This window comes from Ischnura elegans, chromosome 1 (genome assembly GCF_921293095.1).
Source record: "Ischnura elegans chromosome 1, ioIscEleg1.1, whole genome shotgun sequence".
In the NCBI taxonomy this organism is placed as follows: domain Eukaryota; kingdom Metazoa; phylum Arthropoda; class Insecta; order Odonata; family Coenagrionidae; genus Ischnura; species Ischnura elegans.
This window is the reverse complement of record NC_060246.1, coordinates 146,837,476-146,858,171: the sequence shown is the minus strand read 5'-3', so window position 1 is coordinate 146,858,171 and position 20,696 is coordinate 146,837,476.

The window sequence follows — 20,696 nt, the reverse complement described above, 5'->3', positions numbered from 1 at the left end:
ATTCATAAGCTAATTATTTGTTTGAGCCAATGTGTTTTATTTACCACCTTATTTCTAAGAAATCTAACGGGTGAGGTAAAATACTTATCATTCTTTCAAAGAATAATGTGTGCCGACTTCAGTTTGTATTAAGGTAATTCTATTTTTAATTATAGGTGTCTGTGGAGCAGCACTACCGTTGGAGGAAAGACTTTGCTTTTGTAATTACAATAGCAGTAACCTATTATTCGTAGGATTTGATCTTGATGTTCTACTTTCTTCTCATTAATAGAGTTTCAGCGTAAAATTTTGCTGAACATCTCCAGAAGACAATGGAACCATATATTATTCGTAGCTCTTTTTAGTGGCGTGCTCATTGCTTAGTGTTCCATCATTTTTGCGAAATTTGCCCGATTTTTTTAATTATTCGATCTGTTCACCATTGTACTCAGCAGTCCAAATAATACCAAAAATAAAATAGACGAATCTTCACTGAAAGTGAGTGTCATTCATCTTTAGGGCTAGACTTGTTGCTTAGGCACATACGGGAAATCTTGGGCAGTATACTTGTACATCGTTCTTTGGTTCCTTTCCCAGCTTTTTTTTAATGTTACCATCGATTCCAGAATATTTAAGCAAATTTATTTTTTTTTAATACGAAGTTTTTTTTTTCTTCCAAGAGTTCATTGGAGCGTGGTAGTCAAATGGGTGGAGAACTTCTGATCGAAGTGTCCCGGGTTCAAATCGCGGGTGAAGCCTTCGGAAACCCCAAATCAAAATATTCAAAGTGAGAGGATGCCGGGGGAAAGGAATTGGCCATAGAACTACATTTTCTGTGAAAAGATCCAGTATCATTAATGCGTGAATTTCACACGCCTGTGGCTTAGCTCGGGGTAAAGTGTGCCCTCACCTGACCAAATCAAGCATCGATATAAATCACTGAGATAGTGAGAAAATGAGGGGATAATAAATGGAGTTTTCTGCTGTCTTTTAAACATTAATACGCCACAGCTCCCATGGAGTAAAGTTTGCACACCAATGGCCAAGTCCGTGGCGTGATCAATCCTCACCTAGCCAAACCAACCTTCGGGTTGAATAACTGATTGAGACGAAGACATTTGTGAAATGTTACCGGCATAAATTTTGGTATTCGGGTCCCTTTTTGGGATGAGGAATCCGAAAAGAGGCCGACAAAAAAGCGGAGTGTACGAGGAGGAAAGGGGCAGAAGATTGTTCGTACGGGGTTATTGTGACCACGAGTGAACGTGAAGGGATGAAGGGCCTTGAAGAGTACTCAAAGAGCGGTGAGGATGTTGAAGGAGGAGGTAATGAAGGGTGCGAGACGAGTGGGAGGATGCGAGTGAAGATCTCAGGCGAAAGACAAGGGTGCAAAAGGCAGGAGGGACAGGAGGAAATGAATCGGAGTGAAAAAAGTGGTCAGATAAGACCTTTGGCAAGAATGGGGGGAGAGACACACGAGAGGGACGGACGGGGAGAAGGAAGGCGAGGGATTGTTGGACGGGAGAGAAAAGAAGAGATAAAGGCCTCGGAAGGTGGCCCTCGACTCCTCATTGCCTCCCCCTCCCACTGGACCGGTCCTTCAGATAAAAGGACCTCGCGCGTCCACGCAGCGCTCGAGTGGTTTTCCCTAATTTGTTTTTCCTCCTCCTTCAGGAGGTTGCCCAAAGTGTTCTCTTACAAAGAAAACAACCCCATATACTTTAATATTTGGTGCGATAAATTTTCCGTGTCTAAGCAGGATGCAAACCCTTATGGTACCGTTAGGAAATTACTAACCCTTGTCTGCAAAGTTGGATAAATACCCTACGTACATAATTATCTTTGTACTCTATTAAACTTGCATTGGCTTTCAGTATTTTTAGCTAATATAATTTTTGTGTTCCTATCCCATCAATGATTTACAGCGCTGCATGAAATAAGTTATTTTGTACGCAATCACGCTCTAGGGGGCAAAGTTATATACAGCAAGTACAAATTATTTGACATTTGGTTAGGCCAAATGATCTGTTCATGGCGAATTTCATCCTTGGTGCATATAACTCATATATGCAGTTTTGTTTATGCTTCTCTTTCAATACGTTTTACTACGACATCTCTGTGGCCTCTCGCTCCTTCATTTATTGCTTACGTTAATATTTTGTAATCCATGTTTGTTTTATGTAGACATTCAGTTCTATTTCCCACTATATACCCATGTGTCGGTGTTATCGCAGTTTTTTTCATTGTATTTTTTTCTTGCATCAAAAAAGTGGAGAATCAGATCAAATGCCCAAGGGGAACCGGTGGTGTTGCAGTTGACATCACTGCTGTCCAATTCTTCCTTATCGGCCTCTATGGTGAGTCTAATTCAGCAAAGTGTCGTTCAACCGAGCCATTGAGCCTTTCTCAAAGCAAAACAGACGACTATTTATGTGAATGTGTCCATGGAATGGCCTAAAGCAACTTCCGTGTTCCTTGACTCTTTTCCCCATGGTTCGACCTATTTCTTGTCTGCAAACCTCACCCCACGATGAAGGGACGAGGAAAACTCCGTGATCATTTGTTCATTCCGCAATCGGGAAAGATTCACCATTTATGATATTTAATTCTAGGGCACACTGTTTTCTCTCTGGCTGAAACCATTTCAGTGCAAAGCCTTTTTCAAGCACTCCACATTCAGTGGTTGGTTTTTTTCATCAAAGCTTTCTCGGTTTAAAGCAATATTGCTGTTGAAACATCTCTCTGCACTCAGATATGGTAATGTTAAGAGTGATGGAACACAGGGAAATTGGTTGTATCTAAAGGGTTAAAATTCTTTATGTGATATATGAATGAATATTTAAAATTAAAATGACGACTAAGGTGGTGTCCATAGTTAAATCAATATGTGAAAACACATTTAAACTCAATTGAGCCAATGTAAGCGAATATTTCCATTTTCTATGACGTACCGGAATGGATTTTGAGCACATTTTGCTCAAATAAACCAGGCTTGGAAGTTCCTTGGGGTATACGAGAATATTCTTGTATAGCGGGACCAGTTTCCGTGATAACTTTGCGGAGTCAAGTGTGCTAAATTCCACAGAGGAAAATCATTGCCTTGCACAAGATTTTCACTGAAAGGATTTACCTCTCGGTAATATCACTGGATAACGCAATCGGCTGAAAATCGGGAGATTTGGGTTCCTATCCAAGTAAAGGCGAATTATTTTTCTTCTGTGGAATTTCACACGTACGAGAATATGTTTATATTAGAACGAAAAACTATCATGGCATCCGTGGATTCATTTAATATCTTAATTTTATCTTAAATTTCCTGACATTCTCACTTCAATCATTTTGAGTAGCATAGAAATAATGAGTCTTCAGGGTAGATGTACACAGCTAAACGGGATGAATATCAAGACGAAGACTATAATAGTGCCACTAAAAAAGTACCTTAATTAGGGAACAGAGGATTGCAAAAATGAATTTATAGACTTAGCAAGCATGCAATACTACACCAATGTTAAAAAAATCATGCTCAAGTCATACAACTAATGAGATGATAGAAGCCGATTCCCTGATAAGGATTTATATTTTGATTACTTGCGACAAAGGAATGCATAAACTGATTAAAAAGAACAAAAATACATCTACAAATCGAAAAACTTGCAGAACAGCTCATAAAATAGGTATTTTTGGTTGATATTGTGCTAAAATCAATGGCCCATACAATATTTTAGTGAATTACGACCCATTTATTTATTTCTCCCAAAATATTTCTTTGTGTTAAATGCTAATATCAAGCTTCCTTAAGAGTACAAAGTAACTTCGCAATTTGTCACCAAATTTCAACCATCTCCCGTTTCAAAGTAGTGTTTTCCGCGGCGTGATGTTATTCCTAATCCTCCAAATCTTCTTTCGATGATGCAGTGGACGATTCCACTGTTCTCATCCCCTCGCCTTCATTCTCCTCGTCTTGTATTGGTGCCTCAATACCAACAGAGTTCAGAGGGAGAAAGGAGAGGAAAAGGGAGTTAGTTGGTGGGTTATCTGGAAGTGGGCAGGAGATTGAGGGCCGACATTCGGGATTTGCTTCGAGGGCTTGCTGTGTGCCACCGTGGGTGGGAGAAGGACCAAGGAGGGAAGGGATTCGGTCCTAGTCATGGCTTTCCCACCCACCCCCTCTCACGAGGACTTTACCCACCCCACCACCTTCCCTCGGACTACACCGACTACACTACTTTTTCCCCACCCCTCTACCAATCCACTCCTCCTCGGCCCACCCTGACCAAACCCTCCTTGATCTTCGGCCCTGGATAGTTGAAGAGGGAGTTACAGAGAAATGGTGGGCTCTGGACTCTCTCCATCCCCACCTCCACTTCTGTCTACTCCACACTCCTATCCTTCGCACATATATATCAATTCCCCTTCCCTCAACCTTCGCTCCTCCTCCTCCTGCTTGAACTTCTAAACCCCTCTTTCAGTTCGCCCAACACTCGAGTGCCTTCATCCCCAACACACTACGCTCTAATGCGAATGCACTTCCAACTAATCTAGACTATATTCCTACGTTTACTTCGTGCAGCTCTTTTTAACCGACCAACTTAGTTCACTGATCTTGTAGCTCGACCAGACTTCCCCTTGCCCTCTCACCTTTGCCGTTTCAATCTCCTTAATTTGCCTCTATTTGCCTCTTGGTCGATTTGGAGGAGTTTTAATTATGTAACTGGCTCTCAGACGATCTTCAATCTAGATAGCTCTCTTGTCTAGGTAGTTTTCCAATTACGTATAATCATGTTACTAGTTTCGTGCTCGTTCTCTTTCCCTAAATCTGGGATGACCTTATCAACGACCGTTAGTATTTTTTAGGCAAATGATTCTTGATTGCAGAGGTATTAAGGGCTTGAAAATAGCTTTCCACCAACTAAAGATTTAAATGCTTATCACTTATAACTAACATTTCCCGATGATCAATATTTATGCACAGATTGGTAGCGAACTTGTTAGGAAGAACTCATACTTTACATTCTAGAAGATTCGTGGAGGCAGCTGAGAGACGGGCGCATCGAAATTTGAAAGCTTTCTTTGGCAATTATCCATTTAACGTGTTTTGTCAAATATATTTTAATCAATAATCGTAATTAGACTAAATTTAAAGGTATGCTGTAAACATCTTTTCAAAAAATAAAACTCAACGAATAAAATCATTATTTGAGACATTAAAGCAATCGAATATGTGCATCCGATTATGCTAATGATACTCTTTGGCCATGCATTATGATAGTTCCTGCATTTCTCTACAACCACAAACGCTCTCGCGCTGAGCCTCGATATGATTGTTACGAGAGGTATTAGAGCTCCAGTCATTAGCCTTAACGATGATACTAGAAAATTATGTGCACTTCTTGTGAAGTTAAGCTGACTGTGCTCAACCTGGCATTTGCAAGAGTACGTTAATTTTTCGGCGGAATAAAATTCTGATTTTATCGTTTCTGTTGGACCAGTGAATACAGCGGAGGTATGTATGTTCTCCTTGTAACTCTTAAAGGATCTTGATCACTTAAATAATCTTAACCTAGCACGTAGCCTCCGAGTATCTAGAGGCTTCCAGCATAATTCGTGTAAAATCTGTGTAATATTCTGTTTCTTTGTTAGTTTCTACTTCCCTGAAAATCACTCGATGCAACTTTCAATTTCAGCAATTACCAATCGTAAATATTTATAGATTGATTCGAGTCCTTCATAAATGAACTGCGAGCTGTCAATACTCAACGTTGAATGGAGATAAGTGTCACCAATCTAGGATAGACTAAACACTGACTAAATCTGACGTTCAATCTTTTTGAATCTATGGATAAAATGGAAGAACTAAAAATCTCTGCCAAATGTTATTTGCCTGTATAAACAGTTGCAGAGCCTGTAGCAAGTGTTCATGAATAGGCTTTCGAGAAGATTTAGAGGAAAGATTTACGGGATATGAACCGTTCATTTTTTGGCTTCACTTTATCGCTCTGTAGAAGTCCACAAATATGGGCACACATGGTACAAATCCTGTTAACTTCTCCCCCGAACATCAAGATTCAAATGTACTGCCCTGAGAAAGTATTCGCCTGGACCGGAAATTGAACGAATTTTTCTTATATAAATTGATGTAAATATCATCTTTCACGTGGCAGGATCGAAATATTACAGTTGAGTCCATCTGATTATCGTGTTCATGATTAGTTTTTCAATTTGGCTTTTGCAATCGATTAGTATGAATAAATTACTCCGTGAAACCATAGATTTATGATGATTATCAATGAATGTACGCTTTTGTTGTCATTTTAAATATATGACAACATTATTTTATTATTAACATATCCGAGGGTGTTTTTTACGATTCAATCTATTCCTCCTGAAAGGAAATATCATCATTAAACTTCTAAGTATCCCATCATTTACTTAAACTGAGAAGTATTGATGAGATCTGTCCTTTTTCCGAACTTCAGGGCTTCACCAAGCTTCCCTTTTTTTATATTTTTCCACCGTTCACTCTCTCGTCTGTTTCCATCTCATCCAGTTCACTTCTCCTCTTAAGCGTCTCCTCCTCTTTTTTTCCCAATTTCCTCCTTCTTCATCCACCTCACTTTTTCCCTTTTCATTTCCTCCACAGCACTCATCCGGTTTTCAACGACGACCCTGGACTACTCCGCGCGTCTCATCGTGGAGCAGGAGATTTTTCCGAGAACTCTTGATGGAGGGAGAGACGTACCTTCTTCAGATATCACTGCTCCTCATGCACTCGAACGATTTCTGAGGAAAAAAATACAATGCGAGAAGAAATGTGATTCCAAAACTATTTTCCCCGTCCTCCTAACTTTATCAAGTAGTTGTGAACTCGAACGCAAAGCAATCTCATTCATGTTGGGGATGAGCGCTACACGCGGAAGTTCTCGCTCATATGCTTCGGCATCTATCGGAATTCGTGGGATCACATGGGAATTTTTTTGATTTTCCATCATAACGATTAATATCCGGAGTCTTCGATCATTTTTATTGCTTCTTTATTGATAAACTTCCATGGTACGATGGTGGATGATCCTTCTAGTATCTGTTCATCCCATTTTTTAAAAGTCCGCACTAACATCGCAATTATTTGTTTGTCGAATCCGAAGTCGACTTTCGGCGGTGATAGAGTAGCAATGAATATGTTATAAACCGCACATTTACGTCTTTAGCGTTCACGGTAAAGTTTAAACATATGATAAAAGCTCTGATGCCAAAATTTTCTCAGCTGAAAAAAACTGCCTTCAAGGAAGGTCATTGAATCAAAATATATATCTTTAAATACATACCCCCAATCTGTGTTAGATTCACTGTCATTGTTCATATAAAAGTATGTTTCATAAACATCCATAATAACTTCTCTCTCGGAACTGGAAGTTCAATTTTTCAGCTATTTTTTAGTAAGTAAGGATAAATTTAGAGTTATTCGTATTAATTGCAACATTCATAAAAATTGTTATATGTCATAATATTACTTTAGGCAAAGTTGATAAAATGGTCTTTTCTTGGGAAAAAATCATCTCTTTCTTGTGCTTCCTCAATTAGCTATAGTTTTTGTCAAGGACGTACCCAGGATAAAAAATAGGGGGGGCAAGCCATGGTTGTTCAAGCCATAGGTAAGATTTAAGCATGTAAAAGGTGAATGAAATCAACATTTTGAGGAGACTGTAACGGTTATTTATAGCTTTCAAAATTATTTGCTGGAAACAATATTATTTTCCTTAAAGACCTTTGCGATCTTTGCTTCTAGGGGGGAGAAGCTGCCCCCTCATGCCCCTCGCTGGGTGCGCCCATGGTTTTTGTGTGATGACAATGGTTTAGGAAAATGAAAGCAAGGAAGCAGCATTGAGTTCACGATTCTCGAGCACATCAACTTCCATCGGAAAAGAGAAGCACCAATCTACAATTCACTAACAGAGTGCTTCACATGAACGGAGTGCCTTGCTTTTGTCTGGTCTCTCAGTACTACAGTCTAGTTTACTCCCAATGTAAGTAGAACGTGAGCCGGATCCTTTTCGCTATTACACTTAAGTGCAGGATATCAACAGAGGAAAGGTGGAAGCCCGTTGTATACGACTCAGGCTCAAGGTCGAGGATACCTCCTGTGTAATAGCTTTCGTACTGCGTAAAATAGAGCCGGTATGATCGCTATACCAGCTGAGCTACTTGAATTAGTAAGCTAAGGGTAAACAATTCGTTGTCAGCTCCCTGTGGAGCATAGAAATTGTCAATCGATCCCATTACCTGTGGCAGCTGTCATAAACGCTTTGTGATCTTCACTTTTTCCGGCTGCACCGAGGAACTTTCTCGAACAATCTATTAAGCGTTGCCTACCTTCCATGTTACAGAGATTCATCTATATCATGTGATGAGCAAATTGATCATTATACGCATTCATCTACACATGTATGAGCAAATGGATATGTTTCATCCACACATCCATGCAGCGGCGATCAAAATAACAGGAGTAGAGACTGAAAATAAAATGGCAAACGAAGAGTTTTCAATCTGTATTCTTCACCAAACATATTCCACTCTAGTAAAAGAGCAACAAAATCACAAACCCATCTAGTATGGGTAAAATTTTACTGAATTCTATGGCGTATGGAAAAAGAAAGTCCTAACGTGAAAGGTTTTGCTTCAAGTTCCTCGTGAAGAGTACACATTTGTGACTGAAAAAATTAAAATTCTGTATGCATTAATTTCCTCTGGGGTGACTTGGACTTTCGTTTTTATGGTTACCACTAATATAAACTAATTTTAAACTTAACCCACCTAATACACGCATTTATATGCATGTTTCCAACGATCTAAATGCGATTAAGTTAAATATAGAACAGCGGGAATCGAGGAATATTTGTGGTCAACGGAATCATTTTTACATTGCACATAATTCGTCACCGGAGATAAATTTTATGCCCGAAATGAATCCATCCCATTTCCTCCGAGAGAAAATCCACCGGGGACAGAATGACTCAAAATTAAAGAACGGGAACACACGATCCCCTCATTAAGATTCCCCATCGATTAATGAGAACGGCGTGACTCTGTGTAATCTGATTCGGCTCGAAATGAATTTCACTCCCACCACCAAAGATCATGTTGAAAGAGAGGAGCGGGAGGAGGAGAAGAGGGTAACAGGGCCGACCATTACGTAAATGTGGAGAATTTTCTCGCGCGAAATAAAAAAAAAATTAGAGGATTTTTATGGAAGAGCACTCAGCCCGGTGCCATGGCTTTGAAAGAATGGTAAAAAAGAAGAAAGGAAAGAAAAATTTTAAAAATCAAGAAGGTGGAAGTGCATATTCCGCGCGAGTGTAAGGGCGAGGAAGATTTAAAGATACGCAAGACACCGCACTTGAGCGTGATCCTCTGAGAATCCCATTCCATACATTCACCCCCCACCCTTGCCTCCTTCTTCCTCTTGGCCATGCTCCTATCTCCCGCCGCCAGAAGGTGCCAGCGCCGTTTGCCAACGAGTTTCGGTGAGCCCCCCTCAACGATGAGGGGGTGGGCTTAGTTCTTCCCCACTCGAATGTGAGGGAGGAGGATACCAAATGACCCCCGGTGCACTTCTCTTTCCGCGGGGCGCGATGTGATATCATTCTTCCGGTACGACGGCCACGATAGGCCATAGCACCATGGTGCCCGAGGATGGAGTATGAATGTAGGAATGTTCATTCATGCATTTATGGAAGCAAATATAGATACACGCCTGTATAGTGATGCCTGATGGCAGAGTTAGTGTCCCATCTAAATGACACTTTAGAGAGAAGAGTGTTGGTGTTATTAAAACAAGAACACAGCTTTGTGTTTTGCACTGATTTATTTTAGAAATATTCTGAATGTACGCAAATCATTTAGATGACACACTAATTCTGCCGTTAGGTATCACTGCAGAGGAATTTCTCACTCAAGGTTCCACAAAAAAGGACTTCCTTCAAAAGATTAAGATTAGATGATATTAATTGATACTTTCTTTTCGTGTACATATATTATACGACCTCTTTGGCCAAAAATGAAGGCTAATTGCAGGAGAGGAAAAGAAATAATGAGAAATTTATGCGGACTTAACGAGCTAAGGAGGTACAAGCTAATATTAAACTAAAATATTATATGCAATAGAAGTTAAAAATATGTAAGTTAGAACGATGTCAGTTTCAAATAAATATCAAGCCTTAATTACCCGCTGGTTATAAAATAATAGTAAAAAATTTCACAATAAAATCGATGCTATGTTTGGCGAGGCTATACGTCATGCGTTTCGACCCGTTTGTGGACTCCTAAAAATATTCTAATTAATCCTAAGTATTTATATTTTTTAAGAAAGTGACTTACGCGACTCAATGCTAGTCCAATAATCCGTGAAATAGATATTCCAAACATGGTATTTTTACAAATATGACACACAAGAGGGTATTTATTCAGTCTCTGGAATTCATTCAGAGAAAGTTAGTTGAGAGATTTGCACTAGTCTTTTTACTTTAAAATTTACTCATAGCATTGAAACGCGTTTAATTTTATAATGATTTTACATTTTGACTTTACTCATTCATGCTTTCTCTTTGGCTACCCTTGCGGATATCATCGGTCAAAATCTAATCACAGGTAACGTAAAAAACATTTAAAAATTTGTATTTCGAAATATACAAATTGAGTGCTTATAAGGGGGGAAATATTCCGTGAATTCGCTATTCCATAGGCGGAAATACAAAAGCAAAATATAAAAGAAGGAATGGGGTAGTTTCCCCACTGTTAGATACAGAACGAATGATTCAGGATTCAAGGTTTGTATGGTTGGCGACGGGTGGGTATGTTGGTATTCATATGGAATGCGATATCATATAAGAATTCAGACAGCAACGATGTTGATAACTAGTTGAATTTTAATACGAAAATTCTTTATAAATACTACCTGTCTCGAGGCGAATGAAGTATTGTAATTTTGTTATAAACAATAATACGGAAACAATAATTCAGATTATGCTCCATGATAAAAAATTCATCTTAGAATATCAGATATCTACAGGATAGTGACATGAAAACTTTCTAGGTCACTGCATTGGAAAAAATAAGATTACCCTTGTGGTAGCTCTAGCCAATATCGGTATTGGTATAGTTTTATTTAGTAACATAATAGTCTTAATATCAGAAATCTATTATGTCCCACAGTTAATGGATGCTTTTAATTTTAATTTCATTGAAACAATAAATCCAGTTCTCCTACAAGATGAAAATTTAACTTTGAAAATTAGACATTGGATGGAAGCAATAAAAACTTGATGGGTCAATATCATGGTAATAAGATAGGTATTCAATGAGTTGGCCATGGCGATAGTTGGTGCGGGGCTGATGAAATGTATTTTTACGATATAATCAATCCAACATTGAGAAAATGATATTATTTCTTACGCGGCCGTAATGCGCAAGAAGGAGGATTCGGAGCGTGGCCGGTTCTGAAGGAGATGAAGGGAAGATTCGCATGGACGGAGGGGAGGGAAGACGAGTTGAGGAGAAGAGTCGGCAGTTGCGCGAGATTCGGGGACATTAAGGAGGTGGAAGTTTTTTCCCATTCCCAGCGCCACCTCTCGCTCCTTGTCTCGCCCCGAATGAAGGGGTCATTGCACAGACTCAAACACTCCGCCGGTCCAGTTTCACATCGAGACGGCGAGACAAGTTTTTCAATCTGAGAGCCCCGCACTTCCTCGTCGGGAGTCAGGCGTTGAGATAAAAGGAGAGGGGAAAGGCCGAAAAGGAAGGGGTAAAGTAAGGCGAGGGTAAGAGATACCTCACTCCTCCCATGTTTCTTGAGGGGTTGCCTACGCGATTGACTTGCCCAATGCATACGAGATTCTTATCATCATTTGGAGAGGCATTTGGAGATGTGGTATTTTCTGAGTGCAAACCTACTAGCCCAGAGTCTTCATCCATTAAAAACGCAGATAATGTTGAAATTGTATTGTTCAGCTATCGCTGATTTCGCCTTTCCAGAATTCAAAACAAAACTTAGCACTTTAACTACACTAGTGAGTTTTACTGTCGTGAATACATGCTGAGTATCATTTAGTTGATTACTTGGATATATTCCTTCATTTTTAGCAATTGAATTTTAGCATGGTTAGTCATGATCGAAATGACCGGTGTCAAAATTAGCACTCTCTTACAAGAGCGTAACCAGGAGCAAAGCTAGAGGGGGGCAAGCCGTGGTCGTTCAAGTTGCAACACAGATAAAGTTAAGGAAACCAAAATTTCTAGAAAATTATTTCGGTGCCTTGTTATTTTTAAAAATTATTTTCTTGAAAAAAAAATATTTTTATTTTACTTACGTGTTTTATAATAATAATAATATGATTTTCTTGGATTTAAAGAAAATTTGTTCAAAACTTTCGTCTTGAATCATATATACTTTTCATCTAGGGGGAGGGTAGCTGCCCCGCACTGGATAAGTCCATGCACTGTTACGTTTTATCTAACCACTAAGCCACTTTTATTTTAATGTCCTATTATAGGCATAGATGGTGAAGATTTTAGCTTCGTGCGTTGTGGGTACAGGGGCGTTTCACTATGTAATACAGGTTCCAAACTCATGCGCGGACTTCTTCCACAGATTTTTCCATTGGTCGCATTTATATGTTGCTTCTTTTCTTCGCAGGGTCCATCTCGTACTATCGATAAAGCAAACTTTTCCATTGCTTTCCGATGAACCAGCTGACGACTTATGGAAAATGTGAACAACCTCTATGCATTTTGACGAAAAATCAGCAGAATTTGATGGGAGAGCAAGCTCCATCTTCAAAATTAAATCTAGCGCAGGTCTCTCGGTGATAATCTAAAAAGGACGATTCCGTCTCCTCGCGTCCTAAGGAGGTGGATCTCTTGATGAAGTTGATTATCTCTTTAGCTTCTTTCGCTCGCTTCTGGAATCTTTCATCTTGGGTAAGTCTCGACTAAAGAAAATCTTGGGTATCGTTGAGGTAATGAGTGAAGTTGGTGGTTCTGAATAATGACTGCTGGTTTATTAATTTTTTTGGGGGTGGAAACATAAAGTTAAACCATTTTCCATAGGTTTTATAAATACGTTCGTGGTTTACTTTCACATTTACTTGATGGCATATGCCCATTTTAGGATAATACCGTGGTTCCACGTTCCATTGCTGATTATCTGGCGCAATCAGCATTAGATATCGAAGCTAGTTTTCATTTTTCGAACGCATTTGACTTCACTCTATATCTTCACCTCTCTTTTCGTTAAAAATTCGGTTCCGGTCACTATAATCCGAAATAATAGTTTTCTGAATTATAATGGTTCCCGAGAATATTTTCTTCCTGGGAAAAGTCTTCGATATGTTTGACCCGTTAATTTCTCTTATGGCAGCGTAAGTGCCAATCCCTTCATCCATAATTCTAGCTCACCTTCTACTCTTTGTTTCTCATATTTTCCTAAAATTCTTTCTTTATGCCCTCCATAATGCTCAGTAGATAACTTTCTGTGAACTAAAAAAATAAGTGGCCAACTCCATCTTTCCCTCCTACTGAGAATGAACGATTTCCCTGCAAATCATCCCTCTGCCATTTATTACCTTTTTTTTAAATTTCGGATTCACTCCAGATTCACACTCCTAATAATATCTCTCATAAAAATCGGATTATCTCTTCCTTCGCTGCCTCACTCTATCCCCTAGTAAAAGTAAGTGTAGCAAATATCAAGAAGGAAGATGGAACCTTAGCTTTCTGTAGGCACCGATTCAATTATTCAGTGCGACGGATGATTCAATTTCGACGGAAATGCTTATTTGTCATTTTGAATGAATTCTAAAGGGATTGCTGAATCGGCTTATCTCAGCGAAATGCCTCAGTAAAAAAGTGTCACATTAAATTTAAGAACTATCCCTCTTAGTTTTTTTTTCATCTCCGATCCAGTTTCTTATAAAATTCGGTTACTAGCAGAGTGAATTTTTTTAAGGTTATTAAGAACACGAAACATTTTTTGCCGTGACATATATTCATGGAGAACTTGTTTTATTCACATTGATTACTTGACTTATGTACTACCATTCATTCCACGAATGGTATTTTTATTACGAGAGAAATTAAGATTCGAGTAATTCACAAATAAATCTGATCATTTATTTCCGAGGGTCGGGATTTAATCCACTTCCTGGCAGTTGCAGATACGTGAAGCTTAGCGGTAAAAATACAAGCTATCGTCTGAGAAACGTTTTTCGATATCTTCAGAGAAAGGTTTCGAGACGATGAAATCAGATTCAACTAATCATTGGAAGAATCCCTCCAGAGCAATTATCTCGCAATCACGAAGTCTCTGAAAGTGTCGGGCGATAATCCTCAGAATTAAAAGCAAATTTCAAACCTCGATCGACGGCAAAAAAAAAAACTAAGAAAATTTTCGTTTCCAATGATGAGGAAACATCTCATAAATTAGGGGTGTTAGGAGAGGGGTAAATGGAGAAAGTATTTTGGGAGAGTATGTATAGATTAATGGAATAGATAAACGGAATGAATCGCCTAGGATTATTTTTCCTTCCCGAAGGCATGAGAGGAAGGATTTTCTTGGGATTAAAACGGAATGATTTAGGACGTTCTATGGATGAAAGGACTTGTAGGGAGGAGGTGGAGAGACTGCGGAGTCTCTGAGGATAAGACGATGGAGCTGGGAGAGACAAAAGGATGTCGAGACAGAGATAGATGGATGGATGCCTGGGCAAGGATGCGGAAGGACTGACAAGCTTCATGCAGACGGCAATCTCCAAGAACCAAGGTTATCCAATTAAGACTGACGTTGCGTCTTCCTTTGTTGAGGCAATGATTCTTCCTCCTCCTGGTTCCATACCCACCACCGACACCGTCTCATCTTCGCTCGCACGCCTGAAATTTCAGCCCACGGCCATGGTCTCCCCTTAGTTACTCCTTCCTTTCGTCTTCAATCCTCGGCGTCAGTTTGTGTGTCTCCGATTCAGAAATCCGAGTGCAGTTAATCCCCTCGCGTTTCCCACTAGCCTCGGCCTCTTATCTCCGTTTCCTCCCATTCTCTGCCACACCCGATTCTTCGGTTTTAGCGGCTCTCTCGAGCAGCCTTAGTTGAGCTTCTCCAGCCAATGAATTTGGTGAGTTTACGTACGGTGCGGTTTGATTTGGCAGAATTGCAACGTTGACGGTGTTAAAGTGGATGAATGTTTTTCATTCTCTCTGAGCTAATTAGCTTAGCAGGAGCTGCTATTTCAGATTGGTAGTCATTTCTGGCTACTTCAGAAATCAAATAACTTCTCTAAAAGTATGGCTATGCTAGCAGGAAACATAACTGATGGAACGATGATTTCTTCACTTGGCGTTTTCAGTTATTTTTATGCTGAGCTTTGAAGGAAGTACACCAATTTCAAAAGTCAGTATCTGAAAATGAGTTAAAAATATTTTAATATTTGTTACGTCCTTTCTAATTGATAATACTCGAAGTGTTTATTTTATATGCCAGAAAAGTGAAGTTTATATTGAAAATACAATATAAATCCATCGTTTTTACCATTCAACTTGTCATTCATTTTATCCAATCATAAATACGTATGATTTGGACTTTTAAATTCCAATAGACAAAAATATATTATCTGTGATTCTTTCCATATTTTTCATATCTTTTACATTTAAAATATAAAAGTTATAATCTCTTTTTATGCAGCTTTTGGAACTACCTAATGTCGTTATATACATTTAATCATTTAATGCACTGTTATTTCCATATATTTCTACGTAAAGTTTTCATCTGTATTAAATTAGGTTTAATAGTTCTGTTATAATATTCTATATAATCTGATTTGTATTTTACTATTTTTGAAAATGCTGGATTTTAGTTCAGATCATTGATTTCATTACTCTTTTACTGGATTTGATGATGATTGATTTTTTGATATGATTAGTCTTTGAGGAAAAATAATATCTGCTTAGTGGGCAGTAGAATATCATCCGGAATATCGGTTGGGAAGAATTGGATGCAGAAGCATTTAATTTTTATGGAAACATAGAAACCAGTTCTAATTATTTTTCGAAAAGTGAGTTTTACTTATTGATGCTGACGAATTGAATTTTTTATTTTTTTTATCATTACCAGGATATTTTTTTCTTATTTAGATACTGCTAAACCTTTCTCCTCCGTAAAATTCTTAGTGATTTTAGAACGCATTGAATTAAGTCAGTAATTAAGCACCATGCTATTTTTCCCTTCCTCGAGTCATTGGAAAATCATACTTTTCTATACTCAGAACCTTCGGCCTGCTATTCCTTCCTTTTTGAAACTTTATCATCTTTTTTATTTAAAATGCCTGGATGTACCATCATTGGTACATATACTTAATTCCATTCGCTCTATGCATCAATTTTGAAGTACAAGGTGGCCTAGTTGGTAGAGCATTAGGTTGCCTAGCGAGGGTCGCGGTTGAAGTCTTGGGGAAATCCTAAACAAAACCCTTGAAATGAGGGATGGCCAAGGCAAAATAATTGTCCTGTCTAGTTTGAGTATATGATATCATAGTAAGCTTTTCTAAGGTAAATCCTCACCCATCTGAACTATACTTTGGATTGAAAAACTGAGATTTTTTAGAGATATTACCCATAATTAGACATATTTCGCAGAAATTAACTATAGATATACATATATAACAGAGACATTTTATGGTCGTCGTGATTTACTATTTTTTTAATTTGTTTTTTACGAAAAGTTTCATGAAAAACCGTTTTAAAAACCATGCTATTTCATTGCTAAGAGCAATGGACGTTACTGGAAAGAAGATTTCAGCTGAAATTGCTGAATTGCAAAATTAGAGCTGATTGCTGCGAGCTACAGTCTTGTATTAATAATTACTATCAGTCAGCTGTTTGCCAAAAATGAATGGCATGCTAGTGATTGTAGTGTTTAATATGAAAATGAGTAATGTAATTTTATGCGCGACATAGACTCGACATCACAAGTGACGTGACCTTCTTTATTTTTACAGCTAATGTAAGCACCAACGGGAAGTTAGAAAATTCCCTTCGTATTTTGTTTTAAAAATATAGGAACAAAATATTCATCTTTGAAATTAAAACACGTGACTGATAACCTAAGTTTTTTCATTAAAAACTCCCATTGGATCTTGGATGAGCGAGTCAATACTTTGATCCATAGGATCGAATTGTTACATCACTCCTTTTGCTGCCGTTGATAAACAGTAAACACATTTTGTTGGATAGGAAATTAATTCTGGATAAACTAGCGTCAGAAAAGGGAAATCATTTTACTTATCTATCTAATAAGAACAAACTACTACAGAGAGCATAATGAAATATTAAATCGCTTAACAAACTGCCCTGTTTTACCCTTCGCTATATGTTCTTGTTATGGAAGTAAAGTGAGAGTAGATTTCATAATCATTACACAAACAGCATCACACATTGACCTTCAATATATGCTTATAGGGCTCTATGTTCGCTGTCTCTTGCTATAGTTGTCCGTGGTTTAATATTTCCTTTATAAATGTGTGAATTTCCTATTATATTGCATTAAATTTGATTTCCTGTAAACAAATCCTTTCCTGTTCCTGGGTGCGGAACAACGTGAGATTGAGAATTAATTTACAGAATAGGTGGAAAAGGACTCGTGCTCTATTATATCCGTCGATTCAATCATTAACCATTCTGCAAACCAAACTTTAATGTAGGTTTGGCGTTGAAGCCACGGTACGAGTTTACCATAGACAAATTTTAATGTACATGGGCGTAATTATTATTTCCTGTTTCACTCGGAAAAAAATGAATGGAGAGGGACGAGGTGTTAGATGATGGAATGCCATTTGTGGGCATTTTTATAAATTCATAATTATTCGGTGCTCGTCGGCAAATGCTGCTACCAAGTTTACTTTTCCTTACGATTCAGCGTAGTACAAAATGTCCTTCATTTTCATCTTGGATCGCATTGTAGTTCTTAGTGGTGGTGAAATTGCGTGGTAGAACCTTCTAGAGCACACAAGGGAGAGTTCTCTCGGACATTAATTTAGCAATTTTCTTATTATTTCTATAAAAATGAATTCAAGGGAAATTTATAACAATATTACGAGGAAATATATTGTATGTTTTTATTGGCATTAGTTATTATTTACCGTGGGAACTTAAGGGGTTAACGAACAATTCCGTGTAAGCTACCTACACCATATTCTTCAACCGCACATGATCATACTTGCATAAATCTGTACCTCTGTTCGTTAACATGGTAGTATTTTTGTAGACCGCTCAAATTAAATTTATTGTAAATACATATATCACAAGAAAATTCTTCCATGTACCTAATGCCCATCCTCTTCATCCCCTCCATCACTTTAGTCGTGTGTGCATGGGGTTTATCAGTTATTCAGCAGGGTCTACGCATTTGGTTCGGGTAAATAGTAAGCAGAGAAGCATTCTGCGCACTCCCATCCACGAAAACAGGCCCCCCTTGTGTTTCTGCCATCCCTTACCCCTAAAAACCAAACCCCTCCCCGCCTCAGTCTCTCTCTCTCTCTTTAGCCCCATTGCCGCCCATATAACCATATCCACCCTTTTACATCTTCGCGTTTGCTGAAAGCATTATCCACTCCCTCGTCGGCGGTCCTCCACCTCCACATCCCCCATCTTCTCCTCTTCCCCCGCTCCGGTGGACCAAATTTCTATCGCCCCATCCTCCTTTAACCACGAGTTCGACTCTACCCCTCCTCCTCAAACTCCTGCGTGAGACCTCCTTTTCCTTTTCAACTCCCATTCCGTCCTTACATCCATCTCTCAACAGCCCGAAACCACCCAAAAAGTTCGCCAACCGCTCCCTTCCAAAAAGCCTCCCAACGGGGACGTTGGGCGTCCTTTCCTACCCTGCACGCGCACATCTTGGTCAACCGCTCAGGGAATAAACTGGGAAATAGAAGATTACGGGGATAAAGCTGGTACAAAATGGGAAGTAGCTCAAGTTGCCTGATTAAATTCTGATTTATAAATTTGAACAACGATCGAAAATTGCTTATTAAGTTTAAAAAAAAACTTAGGAATCTGAGGAAAATTTCAATATTTTTAAATTCTGATGCCTGCATCTGCGGCTCTGCTCATATTTCTCTATTTCTACTAGCCGTTATGAACCCTGCTTCACATGTTGAAACGCATAAAATGTATTGTATTTCACCCAAAATAATACAAATCCGACCGCTTTCAATCTCTTTGTTATTACGAAAGTTATACCAAATTTCCTAAATGGTTGACTTCATTTAAGACCAAAAGTGATACATGAGGTATCAGGTACGTACGAGTGGACTACACTGCGTTTGCCAAATTGAAAATTTTATAGTAGCTTTTATAATAACGAGGAAGTGTATATATAGATCGAGTTTGTCGTAAAATGCGTGATGAAAACAATTTATGCCGTTCAGTGGGTTATTGAACCGGAACAAAGCAGGCCGAAATGCATGAAGGATGCGGTCGTAAGAGTACCTCATCCAATTCACTCCCTTAACGTAGTACCCCGTCCTCTTCAAATGATCCCCGCCAAAAATTATCTCTGGCCTTTTAGCCTTGAACTATTCAAGTTACACTGCCTGTAATGGAGAAACGTGATAAAAACAAATTAAGAATAAATATTTTTCTCGCAAATTTTATTTGCATAAAACGGATAGGCAACCCTGTCATACCCCATCATGGGCCCTCCGCCTTTTCGGCCCCCTCCCACCTCTTTCTCTCTCTCTCTCTGCCGGATTGGAACTCATGAAAAGACCACATCTCTCTGCTCCTGTTCATACACTATCTCTGCTCCCAAACTCTCCGGGTCCACCCGAAAATCTCCGCCCACGCATTCACCACCACCAGCCTCTTGCCCATCTCTTTTCCCGGAGGAGCCGCCCACACGATGGCAAGGGACGACACACAGCAACGGACGGACTCGCAGGGGGAGGGAGAGAGGAAAGGCATACATACATTCGGTCGCGACACGACCGGGTCCTGCCAGATGATGGCCTTGCTCCATCTCCTTCCTCTCTCCCTTTTCCCTCCCTTTCATTCCCTCCCTGCTCCTCCTTGCTCCTTCCCACATGCCTCACCGCGACCACAGTCCCAGCACCCACCACCACGTACCACCGCCAGCCCACCACCGCTCCAAACCACTTCCTCCCTTCCACCCGCATTACTATCTTTTCTCTCTCTCCCTGTGACTCTCTCTTCTCCCGAGCAATCTTCTCCACGCTCGCCCGCAGGCCATACAAGTACTTCCCGAACGCGATTTCGTTCCTGATGTTCCATCACCGAAACAAAACGGAGCGACGTAAGAAAATGTAGTTCTTCTTCGCAACTGTTGCTCATCAAATCGTCGGCATAATCTACACGATGATTCTAATGCGTTTGGTAAGGAAATTTTTACTTTAAATACAATAATACAGGGTGCATGTGGTACATATCCACAGGAGTAGTCAAAACCATCCAATTAAAACAATTTATGCAGAATGCTTAATTTGATTATCATCCAAATATTTTGTTAATACTAAACCTCACACACGCTGTTAGCTATTGTGATAATTGTATTTGCTGTTACACTTTATGAGATCCGAACTAAGTAAGCCGTCTAAAGTAATAATTACGGCTAAAGAGCATATCAAGGTGAAACATTTCTCAAGCTTAGTAAATTACTCGGACCA